Here is a 16,989-nt window from a genome sequence, read left to right as displayed (position 1 = left end):
GTTCCTGGAGAAAACCCACACATGCGAGGAGGCAACAGTCGATCCCATACAGAACGAATAGATGAAGTCAACCTTTGCTGTACCCCCTTCTAGCAGGCCATGCTATGACACCTGAAAAGCAACGGGAAGGGAGTTTAACAACATTTGTGTGATCCACCCACCCTTGTTGCCTCCATAGTGCTGGGTTACAGGACTTCGCCACCAACACCACCCGGCTAAGATCCTAGGTTTTGGATCTTGGGAGTTTCAGCCACCCGTGGTTAAACGACGTTCACAAATGTAGCGAGTTGATGGTCACAAACAGGCACAAGTGACTGCAAAAATAATGACTCGTTGCAGTAAAGGTTGCGTTTGTTTAATAATCTTTGCTGCTGTTCCCGCAGAGCGAAACGCCCATCAAGGCTCCATCGAGAACATTCATCACCTGGACAGAGGTGACCAGAGACCAAAACTCATCACACAAATGCCATCTTTACTTGCGATTATAAACTCGACATCTCATTTTCTCATCCGGCACAGAACTCTTCATTTGTGGTTCTTTTTTTTAATTCCACGTCCCAAAACCGTCGTGACAATGAGGAGCTCAGTTCATGTCCGTCCTTAGAGTGTGAATAATGTTACGATTGTCGTGTAGGTTGACACCCCTGTGTGATTTTGTTGGTTCATTGCCTGACCCTGACAGTACAATCTAGATGTTTCAATCCCCCAAAGGTGACATTAATGGTATCATTTGTATGCCCACCCTAGTGTGGCACTGATTGTTCAATCAATTTTCTTCTGTGTTTTGACAGCGATTGGAAAACCCTCTCTTGTGTCCTCACGATGGCTTATCATTGGACGACAGGCAGCCAATCACAAGGCACGGTACTGAAGGTAGCTCACACTTAGTTGTGCTGGTTATATCGGCAAAGCTCATGATATGGATTATATATTTTTTATTCGTGACCAGTGATGTGTACACCTAGCCTGTCACGAGTAAATTTCATTTTATTGACATGAAAAAATACCGTGCTGTTTTTTAATATCACACTTATAATTTGAGTAGTAATCATACAAATAATTGCCATGTTCTGCGTACAAATTAAACATAATTTAGTGACATAAATAACAAGTAATGTCCTCTTCTTTGGTTCTTTCGGTAAAGTCACGTAGAATGAGAATAAAATAATAAATTGATAAAATAAAATAACACAATAATATTCTCACGACGTTTCGGCCACAACACAAGCGCTGTCCTACCAGACAGTCTCGCTCCCTTCACCTGATGAAGGCCGCTTGTGTTGTGGCCGAAACGTCGTGAGAATATTATTGTGTTATTTTATTTTATCAATTTATTATTTTATTCTCATTCTACGTGACTTTACCGAAAGAACCAAAGAAGATGAATCATTGCAGTCACGAAAGCTTTAAATCGAAAAGTAATGTCCTGACTGCATTTACAGTGGGGCACAAGCAAAATAACAAAATACTTTTCAGTAACATTGTCCTAAAAGTAAAACTTACATAATAGGTGATGTTTTAAGCAATGACCCTTCTTTGGCTGCTGCGTGTATGTGCGTATTATTTCTGTGACTATCTTTGCGTCTATGTCTGTGTTCAATTGCGTGCATTTCCATTCATATGTGTGTGTATTCATTCCTGTATCTCTGTTAACGTGTCTTTATTTGCCTGTCTGCATGCGTACGTTTTGTGTGTCAGCGGTTGCAACAGGTGTGTGGCCCTGTATATTATTGCTTGTGTGTGGGTGTGTGTGTTCACGTGTGTATTGTTCAGTCTGTATCTCTCTGCATCTTCTGTGCTAGCTTATGTCTGTATGTCACTAGAGAGCGGCTGTGCAGTGGTAGTGTGTAGTGGCACGATCCTGATGGCCTAAGTTCCATTCCCGGTCACGACGAACAGCAGTAGTTTAGCTGGTTAGCGTGCTGCACTATTAACCTGGCGACCCAAGTTCGATAGCTGCTTATGGCCAACACCGGTGACGAATATCTAAACCGGTCCTGGGGCTCCCTTAGATTAATTCAGCCTTAAATGAGTACTCAGTGCGTGTAAAGCATCAGCACTGGGGAGACAAAGGTGGCTGGGTGTAGTGTTGGTCCTCCCATCCCCTTCGTGTTCTGTGCTGACCTTCGTAGATGCTCGCTAAAAGCACTTGCCCTAAAAGTCTTTTCAAAGCTATATTGAGGATCTTTGACTTTTGTCTTTGTGTGGTGCAGTGGAGGGAGCACGGAGGGCGGTGCCTGCCACGCGCCCGGTCCTCACCCTGTTTGACGTGAGCCCAACATCCTCACACGACCACAACCAACCCATGTCTCATCTCCCACACCGCTGGCGAAAGCACTTTGTGTGTGATCTCGTGTGCTGTAGCTTTCTGTACCGTGCTGTGTTTGCTGTGTTAGCCATCATGTGCTGGGGCGTTCTGTGTGTTCTCTTGTGTGCTTTCGCATTCTGAGCTGTGCTGAAATTGCTGTCATGTTGCTGTAGTGCGCTGCGATGTGCTGTAGCGCTCTGCGCTCTGCTGTGGTGTGCAGAACAGCGAAGAGCAGCAGAACGAGGCTCGCACTGCTCAGAGCTCCACGTCCCAGATGAAGGCAGCGCGTGTCCTGCAGACGTTCGTCAACCCCTTTGGCATGGTGAGACATGGGGAGACAGGGACATGTGGAGGCACAGGGGTAGTTGAGTGGCATTGAGATACATGGACTTTGAGACACGGGAATTACAAGGACACCAAGACAATGCAGCGATACAAGCGACTTAGGGACGTGGGGAACACACAGGAGGCATGGTAAATGAGAGACAGATAGGAGGCATAGAGACACAATATTAGCACAGGGTCACACGTGACACGGGGTCACTTAGGATTTGGATAAAACGGTCTTTATTGACGCACAAATCCTGGAAACATGAAGACGTGGGGACTCGAGGAAGTGATTGAAAATAAAAAGTTCGCTTGTGCATCTGTTCATGTGCTTGTGCTTGCAGTATCTACCATCCAGTGACGGGAAATCTCTGCCATTTCAAAAAAAGAAATTGGATCCTAACTCAAAAGTGTTTGAGTTAACACGTGATTGTTGTGTGCTAACATCTTGCTCACATCTCCATCATCATTATCTCCATCATTCCATTTCACAAACCACTTGTGCGGATGGGTGCTGAGTGAGCAATTTTAGTGGTTTGGTGATTAATGTGGTTATCTGAGTGCATGTTTGAGCAGATGAGTGGGTGATTGAATGGTTGAGTGAGTGCTTGGGTAGGTGAGAGAGTGTAGTTGAGCGCATGAGTGGTTGGATTGTTGAACGAGTACCTGAGTGGCTGAGTAAGTGAATGAGTGTTTAAGTAGTTGACTGAGTGAGTGATGAGAACCCGTTGAGTGCTATCTCATCCGTCTCTGTAGATCTGTAGTCGCTGGAAACTGATGAAAGCGCCAGAGAAACCAAAGAAGAGCTCGGCACAGCCTGCAAAAGCCAAACACGGTGAAGGCACACACACACCATGAACACAGAGACATGCACTAATCCAGCAGTTGCAAACACTTGCACGTGCATGTGCACACACACACACATGCAGACACGTACAGAAGTCGAGGCGTTGCTCACAAACACACGACAAAAAAATCGTTTCACCTTTAACAGACTTGGGGCAAGTGCTGTTAGCAAGCATCTCTGAAGATCCAGGATTACACGAGGGGTGGGTAGTCAACACCAGGCTCGGCTGCCTTTGTTTCCCCAGCACTGATGATTACACATCGTGCCCGGTACTCATTTAAGGCTCCGTCGACCTCGGGGAGGCCCAGGACTTGATAAAATATTTGCCATTGCTGTTGATCGGAAGCGGGAATTGAAATCAGGTCACTGGGTTTGCAGTGCATTAACCAGCACACTACTGCACGCACGCGCCATGAGTGACGGATCCCCGTGTCTGCAGCGGAGAAGAAGATGAAGGTGGAGCGCCCTCAAGAGGAGCCGGTCGCCGTACCGACTGTGCGAGAGCACAATTATCTGAACCGGTCCTGGGCCTCCCCTAGTTTGACTCGGCCTCAATTGAGTACCTGGTGCGGTGTTTAAAAACATTGCCGCTTGGGAGACAAAGGCGGCCGGGCATGGTGCTGGCCACCCAACCCCTCGTGTGCCGTTTCGGCTTTCATAGGTGCTCTCTAACAGCACTTGTCCCAACAGTCTGTTAAAGCTCTACGGGGGATCTGTGTTTGTTGTCTGCGTGAGTGCCAGCATGTGAGTGTGACATGTGTGGTCGTATAATATCGAGTTGTGATGTGCGGTTGGTTTGTTGGGTTGTGCCGTCTGTGTGCTTTCGTCCCGCTCGACCGCCTATCTGCCTCTTCTACTCTTGTTTGTCCGCCCACCGTTGAGCGGCTATTCCTGTGCGTGGCCCCGTAGCATCACTCATACCGTTCCTTCCTGGGCATCACCTGCCTCATGCAAATCTCGACGCGCGAAGAGGACTTCATTATCGACACACTGATGCTGCGCGACGACCTGCACATCCTCAACGAGGCCTTCACCAACCCCAACAAAATTGTCAAGGTGAGAGGCACGCGTGCACGTAGACATGCATAAACAAAATAATCGAGTGAGACAGCAAAAGAAGGAGAGAGACATCCCTCTCCCTCGCCGACTTTGTAGCACGACGCCTGGGTCCCTCCAGCTTGCTGCCAATGTATCATTGCACTGCCTGCACACTCGATATGAATGCCATTGGGTGAATGTTTACAACAATAAATTGCACTTGTATTGCACCTAAAGCGTAACAAACATCTCGGGGCGCAGAATTACACGGGGAGAACAGGAGGGAGCAGAATTTTATTTATTTATTTAAAGCTTTCATGACTGCAGGGATTCATATTCTTGGTTCTTTCGGTAAAGTCACCACGTAGAAGGGAAACAATAAAATGATAAAAATATAAAATTCTTGCTGTGGTTTTCACACCTGATGACGATTGCTTGTGTTGCAGTCGAAACGTCGTGAGAATTGTATTGTTTTATATTTGTATTATTTTATTGCTTCCCTTCTACGTGGTGGTGACTTTACCGAAAGGACCAAAGAATAGGAGGGAGCAGGTCGGAGCGAGCAAGGGAAATAGAGAAAGGAAGCAATTAAGGGGGGCTGGCTGCAGCCATGCCTTGTTGACAGCGGCGGCGGCGGCGACGATGGTTACTAGGGACGTTGTAACCATATCTTGAGCACCGGCCACGTGAGAGGCGTGGTGCTTGACGCGGCGACGCAGTGGCGCAGTGATTGCCACGGTGACGTGGTGATTGACGCTGCGGTGTGGCGGGGGCGCAGGTTTTCCACGGAGCGGACTCGGACATTGAGTGGCTGCAACGTGACCTGGGCCTGTACGTGGTGGGCCTGTTCGACACGCACCCAGCGGCGCGCTCCCTCGGCCTCGCCAGAAACTCGCTCGCCCACCTCCTCATGCACTACTGCAGCCTGTCTACCGACAAGCAGTACCAGCTGGCTGACTGGCGCATCCGGTACGCACGCCGCACTTGCTCGAACCTCTGCATACGCGCGCGCATGCACGGGCTAACTTGTACACACTTACAAAAACAAAGGCAAAGATCCCCTGTATAGCCTCAACTAAGGCTGAGTCGAGCTAGTGGAGGCCCGGGGCCGGTTCAGATAATTGTCACAGGTGTTGGCCGTGAGTAGAAATCGAACTCGTTTCACCAGGTCATAGCACAGGGTGCTAGCCGCTACTCTACTGCTTACACATTCACACACAAGGACAAAGATCCCCCGTGTCGCCTGAATAGACTGCTGAATCTAGTTCGCCAGGGTGAGGAATTGAAGTCCCATCACTGGGCTCATAGAACAGTACATATGAAGCACTTTCACCCCCCTCCCCACTCAAGTTATCTTAGCGAGCCCTTATTAAGGCTGATTAGCATCATGCCTGACCTCCTTTGTTTCCCCAGTGCTGATGTTCATATCTTATACTAGGTACTCATTTAAGGCCCAGTCAGTCTTGGGGGAGGTCCAATACTGGTTTTTATATCACTCCCAAATGATGTTAGCCTTCATCGGAAATGAAACATGGGTCAACAGATAAATGTTGCGGTACATTAACATCTGCGTCTCATACACACTCGCATGCACACACTCACACACAAACACATACACACTCACAATTGCATACACACGCACACCAACACTTGCACACATCCACGTATGCACGCACACACACAGGCCTCTCCTGCCAGACATGCTGCACTATGCGCGTGCCGACACGCACTACCTGCTGTACGTGTACGACCGCGTCCGCGCCGACCTGCTCACCAAGGCGCTGGGCCGACCCAACCTCCTGCAGCTTGTGTGGGACCAGAGCCGAACTGTGGCACTCAAGGTGAGTGGTGGGCAATGGCTGAGCCAGGATTTTCAGGTGGGGAGGGGGGCAACCCCTCTAGCAATGAAAAAAGGTAGTGTTAGTAAGTAAGGACTTGTCCCTTGGTTTTTATTTGACGCGTGTGCGGCGATGGCGCAGCCATCGATCGAGGATCGAATTCGAACCGCGTTGTGTGGTCGGCATCGCGACTGCGCACAATTCTGCGAGTCGCTGAAACTGCTTAGCCATTACTTATTACCAATTATGGACTCAGACTATTGTCCTATCATCTCATAGAGTCCCTGGCACGTAATAATATGCTACAAAGTGGCAGTGAGGGTCGCAAAATGCCGATTTATTACCAATAAACCCCAATGATCCGATCTAAATTAGGGATTTCGATCGGATCATTGGGGGGGCACGTGCCACCCCACCCCCCACTGGCTCCGCCAGTCAGCAACTTACAAGCCTATCTTTGTAAGCAAATCCACCACTCTCACTCTAGATCGGGACAGTTGCCCACCCTTCCAAAAATATTGTTTATTCTGTTACAAGGCCTCGAGCAATAAACAAAGAATATATTTATCTTTTTAACTAGATAAACGAAGTGATATAGTTCATGGTGTAATGTGTGTAGACTATTGTACTATCATCTCATAGAGTCCCTGGAACGTAATAATATGCTACACAGTGGCAGTGGAGGGGGTCGCAAAATGCCGATTTATGTTCAATGTGGTGACTCGGGCCTGCCGTACCGTTTTAATGTTCATGCATCCTAATTAGTGCATTCGCGATAAAAATTCCCACTGGAAACATTGGTTACCGACTTTCAGAACTGGTAATTGATGCTGAAAACAATTACCAGTTAACCGATGATCATTTTAACAACCCTGGTAATTATTGCTGCCGCTGTCACTACTTGCATGGTTCCATCTCCCTCTCTCTCCCTGTGTGCGTGTGTGTGTGTCTCAGCGCTACCACAAGCCGGTGTTCACCGAGGACTCCTACCTGGAGCTGCTGCACAAGCACAAGCAGCCACTGGATGTGCAGCAGAGCAGCGCCGCCCGGCTCCTGTACGCCTGGCGCGACCGCACGGCACGCGCCGAGGACGAGAGCACGGGGTGAGAGCACCCGCGGCGCTGAAATAGCCGTGTACTGCACTGCATAGCATAGTGCAGCAAAGCACGGGACTTTCCGACAGCGTAGAATAACACAGCAAACGGAACAACACCACAGCGTTCAAAATATTTATCTTGACTTATCAGAATATTTATTTAGACTGGAGGAATCCGATGAGCTATGAACTCTTTATCACAGATGTCCAGAGTAGCGACAAATGTATGAATATAAAGCATATAAGTAAAAATTGCATAATTACATGAATTACTGTAGATTTTTTAACACTCAATGCACTTTAGGGCAAGGCAGCAAAACAACAACAAAAACGATCCAAGACCGCACCAAAACAACACACAGTCTAAATTTTGATTTAAAACTTTCGTGACTGCAGTAATTCATATTCTTAGCTCTTTCGGTAAAGTCACGTTGAAGGGAAACAATAAATAATAAAATATATATAAAACAATAAAAGTTATCACGACGTTTTGACCATAACACATTAAAATGGAAATATCGATACACGGGTGTTTTATAATATAGCACAGTAAAACACTGGGGTGTACGACGCAGCACTTTTTAATTTACCTGATCGCGATCCTGAACCAGTTGTAGAAACTGCACATTCCAGTGCCGTAGGTCAATGGTTGCGTAGTACGATTACTGTCGCTGTTGCGTTGTTGGGCCTGTACGGCCTGTGTGATTATTGTTATTGCTGAGATGTGCATAGTGCCCTGGCCTGACCGGTGTGTGTTGTGCTGTTGCTGTCACAGATAAGTCCTCCCAAACCATATGCTCATGAAGATCGCAGAGGAGATGCCTCGGTAAGCCGCGCACGGTGGTGGTGGGGCCGGTGGTGGCAGGGACAGTTGGGATGGTGGTGCGAGTGATACCCATGATGGTATTGACAGTGGTGGTAATATTCGCCCTCCAACAACAACGAATGTCAGAAGAGCGATGCTCACAATAAAGAGCGGAGTGCCGGGCGGCTAAAATGCAGCAAGTTGGCACAGTCGCGTGCACAGCTGGTGCATCTGCCCCAGTCATTGCAGTCAGTCAACCCATGGGACCTGGCTCTGTTCCGTGAGCTCCTGTTAGCGAGCCTTCGACATTGCACGTGGATTCGGAATGCACCTGGCCTGAGACAACCGCCGTGGTGATGTCACCAACACTTATTGGCATATGGCGCCTGTTCTTGTTGTTGGCAATAGTGGTGGTGGCTGATGATTGTGCTGTTAGTAGTGAGAGTGGTAGTGATAGTGTTGATGGTGGTGCCACTCATAATGTTTTGATGTGGATGGTGATCTGGATGCTGGTGATGATATGGATATGGTGATAGTATGATGGTGATGATGAAGGTTGCATTGTGGTAATAGCATTGGTTTGTATGATCCTGATAATGACCAGGCTATATATACGTACGCCAGACAAGACAGGCTTTACGTACGTATGCCAGCCTGAACACAATATACATACGTACGCCAGGATGAACAGTCTATACATACTCATTGTTTTTTTCGGTAAAGTCACGTATGTAGAAATACAATAAAATTTTATTATTATATTATTTATTGTATTTCTACATACGTGACTTTACCGAAAAAAAACAATGAGTAATTTTATGCAGTCACGAAAGCTTTAATACTTTATTAGGCTATACATCCATAGACTTTCCTGAGCTGCCTATACGCACATACGCCAGAATGAACAATATACGTATGTACACCAGCATGAATAGGATATATGTACGCCATCTTGAACGGATATGCTTTTGCCAGTATTAATGGCTATATGCACCCTAGTCCGTGCCATTGCTGTTTGATGCAAGACAGAGAGGGAGTGCTGGCTTGTTGTAACGTTGTGCTGTTTCTGTGAGATTGTGTTGTTGCTGTGACGTGGTTTTGCCGTGATGTTGCATTGCTCTGGCGTAGTGTTGTGACGCGTGTCGCTGCTCTAACATGTTGACATCGTCGTTGCCGACGCAGGGAGCTGCAGGGCGTGCTCGCGTGCTGCAATCCGGTGCCGCCCCTCTTGAGGCAGAACTCCAATGAGCTGTGGCAGCTCGTCAAGCAGGCACGCCTCGTCCCGCTCATCAAGGTGAGCGCAGAAGCGGAGGCGGCTCGGTGGAGCAGCAAGGGGTTCATAATGGACGGCCACGGTTGAGATACGGATGAAAGATAGATAGGGCAAGAGAGTCGGAGAACGAGAACAGAGACAAAAGAGAGTGGGAGACAGAGACTGAAAGTCATAGGGGGAGAGGGATAGCGAGTGGTCAGAGGCAGAATGTTCATAAATATAATCAAACATTTAATATAATCTTGATTTGAAGCTTTCGTGACTGCAGGAATCCATACTCTTTGGTTCTTTCGGTAAAGTCACGTAGGTAGAAAAATATTAGATCACGACGTTTCGATCGCAACACAAGCAATCGTCATCAGGTGGGACAACCACACCAACTGCTGAAGACAGCAGTGGGACAACCACACCAACTGCTGTCTTCAGCAGTTGGTGTGGTTGTCCCACCTGATGACGATTGCTTGTGTTGCGATCGAAACGTCGTAATCTATTGTTTTTCTACCTACCTGACTTTACCGAAAGAACCAAAGAGTATGGATTTAATATAGGTGGTGACTGGGTGGCTCCTGGGGCCAATACTGGGTCAAGCACAATGATCCGGCACTGCTTCAATAATATTTTTTTAACTTGTGACACACTGCACATTATTCGCTCACTCGAAGCGAGAGAACGACTCAGAGGCGTGAGGAGGAACCACAGACGATCGGGAAAGGCTACCAGGTGGTGAGCCTGTGCCAAATTTCCCCCCAAACTTTGTGGTCGTCTATATATGCAGGTGTTATCAACCAATTAATGAGTGTTTACATATGGGAGGGAACCGGAGTTCCTGGAGAAAACCCACACATGCGAGGAGGCAACAGTCGATCCCATGCAGAACGAATAGATGAAGTCAACCTTTGCTGTACCCCCTTCTAGCAGGCCATGCTATGACACCTGAAAAGCAACGGGAAGGGAGTTTAACACCATTTGTGTGATCCACCCACCCTTGTTGCCTCCATAGTGCTGGGTTACAGGACTTCGCCACCAACACCACCCGGCTAAGATCCTAGGTTTTGGATCTTGGGAGTTTCAGCCACCCGTGGTTAAACGACGTTCACAAATGTAGCGAGTTGATGGTCACAACCAGGCACAAGTGACTGCAAAAATAATGACTCGTTGCAGTAAAGGTTGCGTTTGTTTAATAATCTTTGCTGCTGTTCCCGCAGAGCGAAACGCCCATCAAGGCTCCATCGAGAACATTCATCACCCGGGCAGATGTGACCAGAGACCAAAACTCATCACACAAATGCCCTCTTTACTTGCGATTATAAACTCGACATCTCTTTTTCTCATCCGGCACAGAACTCTTCATTTGTGGTTCTTTTTTAAAATTCCACGTCCCCAAACCGTCGTGACAATGAGGAGCTCAGTTCATGTACGTCCTTAGAGTGTGAATAATGTTACGATTGTCGTGTAGGTTGACACCCCTGTGTGATTTTGTTGGTTCATTGCCTGACCCTGACAGTACAATCTAGATGTTTCAATCCCCCAAAGGTGACATTAATGGTATCATTTGTATGCCCACCCTAGTGTGGCACTGATTGTTCAATCAATTTTCTTCTGTGTTTTGACAGCGATTGGAAAACCCTCTCTTCTGTCCTCACGATGGCTTATCATTGGACGACAGGCAGCCAATCACAAGGCACGGTACTGAAGGTAGCTCACACTTAGTTGTGCTGGTTATATCGGCAAAGCTCATGATATGGATTATATTTTTTTATTCGTGACAGTTGATGAGAGCACCTAGCCTGTCACGAGTAGATTTAATTTTATTGACATGAAAAAATACTGTGCTGTTTTTTAATATCACACTCAGAATTTGAGTACTAATCATACAAATAATTGCCATGTTCTGTGTACAAATTAAACATAATTTGGTGAAATAAATAACAAATAATGTCCTGACTGCATTTACAGTGGGGCACAAGCAAAAATAACAAACTACTTTTCAGTAACATTGTCCTAAAAGTAAAACTTACATAATAGGTGATGTTTTAAGCAATGACCCTTCTTTGGCTGCTGCGTATATGTGCGTATTATTTCACTATCTTTGTGTCTATGCCTGTGTTCAATTGCGTGCCTTTCCATTCATATGTGTGTATTCATTCCTGTGTCTCTGTTAACGTGTCTTTATTTGCCTGTCTGCATGCGTATGTCTTGTGTGTCAGCGGTTGCAACAGGTGTGTGGCCGTGTATATTATTGCGCCTGTGTGGGTGTGTGTGTTCACGTGTGTATTGTTCAGTCTGTATCTCTGTGCATCTTCTGTGCTAGCTTATGTCTGTATGTCACTTGAGAGCGGTTGTGCAGTGGTAGTGTGTAGTGGCACGTTCCTGATGGCCTAAGTTCCATTCCCGGTCACGACGAACAGCAGTAGTTTAGCTGGTTAGCGTGCTGCACTATTAACCTGGTGACCCAAGTTCGATTGCTGCTTATGGCCAACACCGGTGACGAATATCTAAACCAGTCCTGGTGCTCCCTTACATTAATTCAGCCTTAAATGAGTACTCAGTGCGTGTAAAGCATCAGCCCTGGGGAGACAAAGGTGGCTGGGTGTAGTGTTGGTCCTCCCATCCCCTTCGTGTTCTGTGCTGACCTTCGTAGATGCTTGCTAACAGCACTTGCCCTAAAATCTTTTCAAGGCTATATTGAAGATCTTTGACTTTTGTCTTTGTGTGGTGCAGTGGAGGGAGCACGGAGGGCGGTGCCTGCCACGCGCCCGGTCCTCACCCTGTTCGACGTGAGCCCAACATCCTCACACGACCACAACCAACCCATGTCTCATCTCCCACACCGCTGGCGAAAGCACTGTGTGTGTGATCTCGTGTGCTGTAGCTTTCTGTACCGTGCTGTGTTTGCTGTGTTAGCCATCATGTGCTGGGACGTTCTGTGCGTTCTCTTGTGTGCTGTCGCATTCTGAGCTGTGCTGAAATTGCTGTCATGTTGCTGGAGACACAATATTAGCACAGGGTCACACGTGACACGGGGTCACTTAGGATTTGGATAAAACGGTTTTCATTGACACACAAATCCTGGAAACATGAAACGTGGGGACTTGAAGTGGTTGTAAATAAAAAGTTCGCTTGTGCATCTGTTCATGTGCTTGTGCTTGCAGTATCTACCATCCAGTGACGGGAAATCTCTGCCATTTCAAGAAAATAAATTGAATCCTAACTCAAAAGTGTTTGAGGTAACACGTGATTGTTGTGTGCCTACATCTTGCTCACATCATCATCTCCATCATCATCATCATCTCCATCATTCCATTTCACAAACCACTTGTGCGGATGGGTGCTGAGTGAGGAATTTTAGTGGTTTGGTGATTAATGTGGTTATTTGAGTGCATGTTTGAGCAGATGAGTGGGTGAATGAATGGTTGAGTGAGTGCTTGGGTAGGTGAGAGAGTGTAGTTGAGTGCATGAGTGGTTGAATCGTTGAACGAGTACCTGAGTGGCTGAATAAGTGAATGAGTGTTTAAGTAGTTGACTGAGTGAGTGATAAGAACCCGTTGAGTGCTATCTCATCCGTCTCTGTAGATCTGTAGTCACTGGAAACTGATGAAAACGTCAGAGAAACCAAAGAAGAGCTCTGCACAGCCTGCAAAAGCCAAACACGGTGAAGGCACACACACACACACACCATGAACACAGAGACATGCACTAATCCAGCAGTCGCAAACACTTGCACGTGCATGTGCACACACACACATGCAGACACGTACAGAAGTCGAGGCGTGGCTCACAAACACACGACAAAAACAAAAATCGCATCACCTTTAACAGACTTGGGGCAAGTGCTGTTAGCAAGCGTCTCTGAAGATCCAGGATTACACGAGGGGTGGGTAGTCAACACCAGGCTCGGCTGCCTTTGTTTCCCCAGCACTGATGATTACACATCGTGCCCGGTACTCATTTAAGGCTCCGTCGACCTCGGGGAGGCCCAGGACTTGATCAAATATTTGCCATTGCTGTTGATCGCAAGCGGGAATTGAAATCAGGTCACTGGGTTTGCAGTGCATTAACCAGCACACTACTGCACGCACGCGCCATGAGTGACGGATCCCCGTGTCTGCAGCGGAGAAGAAGATGAAGGTGGAGCGCCCTCAAGAGGAGCCGGTCGCCGTACCGACTGTGCGAGAGCACAATTTAAAGCTTTCGTGACTGCAGGGATTGATATTCTTGGTTCTTTCGGTAAAGTCACGTAGAAGGGCAACAATAAAATAATAAAAATATAAAACAAATAAATTTCTTGCTGTGCTTTTCACACCTGATGATGATTGCTTGTGTTGCAGTCGAAACGCCGACTGTGCGAGAGCACAATTATCTGAACCGGTCCTGGGCCTCCCCTAGTTTGACTCGGCCTCAATTGAGTACCTGGTGCGATGTTTAAAAACATTGCCGCTTGGGAGACAAAGGCGGCCGGGCGTGGTGCTGGCCACCCAACCCCTCGTGTGCCGTTTCGGCCTTCATAGGTGCTCTCTAACACCACTTGCCCCAACAGTCTGTTAAAGCTCTACGGGGGATCTGTGTTTGTTGTCTGGGTGCGTGCCAGCATGTGTGTGTGACGTGTGTGGTCGTATAATATCGAGTTGTGATGTGCGGTTGGTTTGTTGGGTTGTGCCGTCTGTGTGCTTTCGTCCCGCTCGACCGCCTATCTGCCTCTTCTACTCTTGTTGTCGCCCACCGTTGAGCGGCTATTCCTGTGCGTGGCCCCGTAGCATCACTCATACCGTTCCTTCCTGGGCATCACCTGCCTCATGCAAATCTCGACGCGCGAAGAGGACTTCATTATCGACACACTGATGCTGCGCGACGACCTGCACATCCTCAACGAGGCCTTCACCAACCCCAACATTGTCAAGGTGAGAGGCACGCGTGCACGTAGACATGCATAAACAAAATAATCGAGTGAGACAGCAAAACAAGGAGAGAGACATCCCTCTCCCTCGCCGACTTTGTAGCACGACGCCTGGGTCCCTCCAGCTTGCTGCCAATGTATCATTGCACTGCCTGCACACTTGATATGAATGCCATTGGGTGAATGTTTACAACAATAAATTGCACTTGTATTGCACCTAAAGCGTAACAAACATCTCGGGGCGCAGAATTACACGGGGAGAACAGGAGGGAGCAGAATTTTTATTTAAAGCTTTCGTGACTGCAGGGATTGATATTCTTGGTTCTTTCGGTAAAGTCACGTAGAAGGGCAACAATAAAATAATAAAAATATAAAACAATAAATTTCTTGCTGTGCTTTTCACACCTGATGATGATTGCTTGTGTTGCAGTCGAAACGCCGACTGTGCGAGAGCACAATTATCTGAACCGGTCCTGGGCCTCCCCTAGTTTGACTCGGCCTCAATTGAGTACCTGGTGCGATGTTTAAAAACATTGCCGCTTGGGAGACAAAGGCGGCCGGGCGTGGTGCTGGCCACCCAACCCCTCGTGTGCCGTTTCGGCCTTCATAGGTGCTCTCTAACACCACTTGCCCCAACAGTCTGTTAAAGCTCTACGGGGGATCGGTGTTTGTTGTCTGGGTGCGTGCCAGCATGTGTGTGTGATGTGTGTGGTCGTATAATATCGAGTTGTGATGTGCGGTTGGTTTGTTGGGTTGTGCCGTCTGTGTGCTTTCGTCCCGCTCGACCGCCTATCTGCCTCTTCTACTCTTGTTGTCGCCCACCGTTGAGCGGCTATTCCTGTGCGTGGCCCCGTAGCATCACTCATACCGTTCCTTCCTGGGCATCACCTGCCTCATGCAAATCTCGACGCGCGAAGAGGACTTCATTATCGACACACTGATGCTGCGCGACGACCTGCACATCCTCAACGAGGCCTTCACCAACCCCAACATTGTCAAGGTGAGAGGCACGCGTGCACGTAGACATGCATAAACAAAATAATCGAGTGAGACAGCAAAACAAGGAGAGAGACATCCCTCTCCCTCGCCGACTTTGTAGCACGACGCCTGGGTCCCTCCAGCTTGCTGCCAATGTATCATTGCACTGCCTGCACACTCGATATGAATGCCATTGGGTGAATGTTTACAACAATAAATTGCACTTGTATTGCACCTAAAGCGTAACAAACATCTCGGGGCGCAGAATTACACGGGGAGAACAGGAGGGAGCAGAATTTTTATTTTTATTTAAAGCTTTCGTGACTGCAGGGATTGATATTCTTGGTTCTTTCGGTAAAGTCACGTAGAAGGGCAACAATAAAATAATAAAAATATAAAACAATAAATTTCTTGCTGTGCTTTTCACACCTGATGATGATTGCTTGTGTTGCAGTCGAAACGCCGACTGTGCGAGAGCACAATTATCTGAACCGGTCCTGGGCCTCCCCTAGTTTGACTCGGCCTCAATTGAGTACCTGGTGCGATGTTTAAAAACATTGCCGCTTGGGAGACAAAGGCGGCCGGGCGTGGTGCTGGCCACCCAACCCCTCGTGTGCCGTTTCGGCCTTCATAGGTGCTCTCTAACACCACTTGCCCCAACAGTCTGTTAAAGCTCTACGGGGGATCTGTGTTTGTTGTCTGGGTGCGTGCCAGCATGTGTGTGTGACGTGTGTGGTCGTATAATATCGAGTTGTGATGTGCGGTTGGTTTGTTGGGTTGTGCCGTCTGTGTGCTTTCGTCCCGCTCGACCGCCTATCTGCCTCTTCTACTCTTGTTGTCGCCCACCGTTGAGCGGCTATTCCTGTGCGTGGCCCCGTAGCATCACTCATACCGTTCCTTCCTGGGCATCACCTGCCTCATGCAAATCTCGACGCGCGAAGAGGACTTCATTATCGACACACTGATGCTGCGCGACGACCTGCACATCCTCAACGAGGCCTTCACCAACCCCAACATTGTCAAGGTGAGAGGCACACGTGCACGTAGACATGCATAAACAAAATAATCGAGTGAGACAGCAAAACAAGGAGAGAGACATCCCTCTCCCTCGCCGACTTTGTAGCACGACGCCTGGGTCCCTCCAGCTTGCTGCCAATGTATCATTGCACTAAATTTCGATTTAAAGCTTTCGTGACTGCAATGATTCATCTTCTTTGGTTCTTTCGGTAAAGTCACGTAGAATGAGAATAAAATAATAAATTGATAAAAAAAAAAAATAACACAATAATATTCTCACGACGTTTCGGCCACAACACAAGCGGCCTTCATCAGGTGAAGGGAGCGAGACTGGTAGGACAGCGCTGGAGTGAGAGAGCCACGTTCAGATCACGGCTTTTAAGCTGTGTGAGAGGAACAAAGAGCCTTGACGAAGGAATTAGCATAAAATTTAGCATTGAAAAGGCTGAATGATTAGCTTGTGACTGGTCACAGAAATAGCTATGTTAAAAGTTAAAGCATACACATCCGCAGAGGCACCCATTGTTAAAAGGAATTAGCATAGAATTTAGCATTGAAATAGCTAAAT

At 47.6% G+C, this 16,989-nt stretch overlaps 2 long non-coding RNA genes across 2 annotated transcripts; both read left to right on the top strand.

The window, feature by feature from the left end:
• The first annotated feature begins 381 nt into the window (after nucleotides 1-381).
• On the top strand, nucleotides 382-2,484 carry LOC142930966 (uncharacterized). Its single transcript, XR_012946963.1, has 3 exons — nucleotides 382-434; nucleotides 792-873; nucleotides 2,214-2,484. It is a non-coding gene; the product is annotated as an uncharacterized LOC142930966 (long non-coding RNA).
• Nucleotides 2,485-11,034: 8,550 nt separating this feature from the next.
• LOC142930984 (uncharacterized) lies at nucleotides 11,035-15,422 on the top strand. The gene is made up of 3 exons (XR_012946979.1): nucleotides 11,035-11,227; nucleotides 12,254-12,759; nucleotides 13,106-15,422. It is a non-coding gene; the product is annotated as an uncharacterized LOC142930984 (long non-coding RNA).
• The last annotated feature ends 1,567 nt before the right edge of the window (nucleotides 15,423-16,989 follow it).

Source organism: Petromyzon marinus, chromosome 46, assembly GCF_048934315.1.
Source record: "Petromyzon marinus isolate PM22_M1 ecotype Great Lakes invasive population chromosome 46, UKy_Petmar_22M1.pri1.0, whole genome shotgun sequence".
NCBI lineage: Eukaryota > Metazoa > Chordata > Hyperoartia > Petromyzontiformes > Petromyzontidae > Petromyzon > Petromyzon marinus.
Note: the sequence above shows the minus strand (reverse complement) of the source record. Positions and strands in the feature narration are given on the sequence as shown.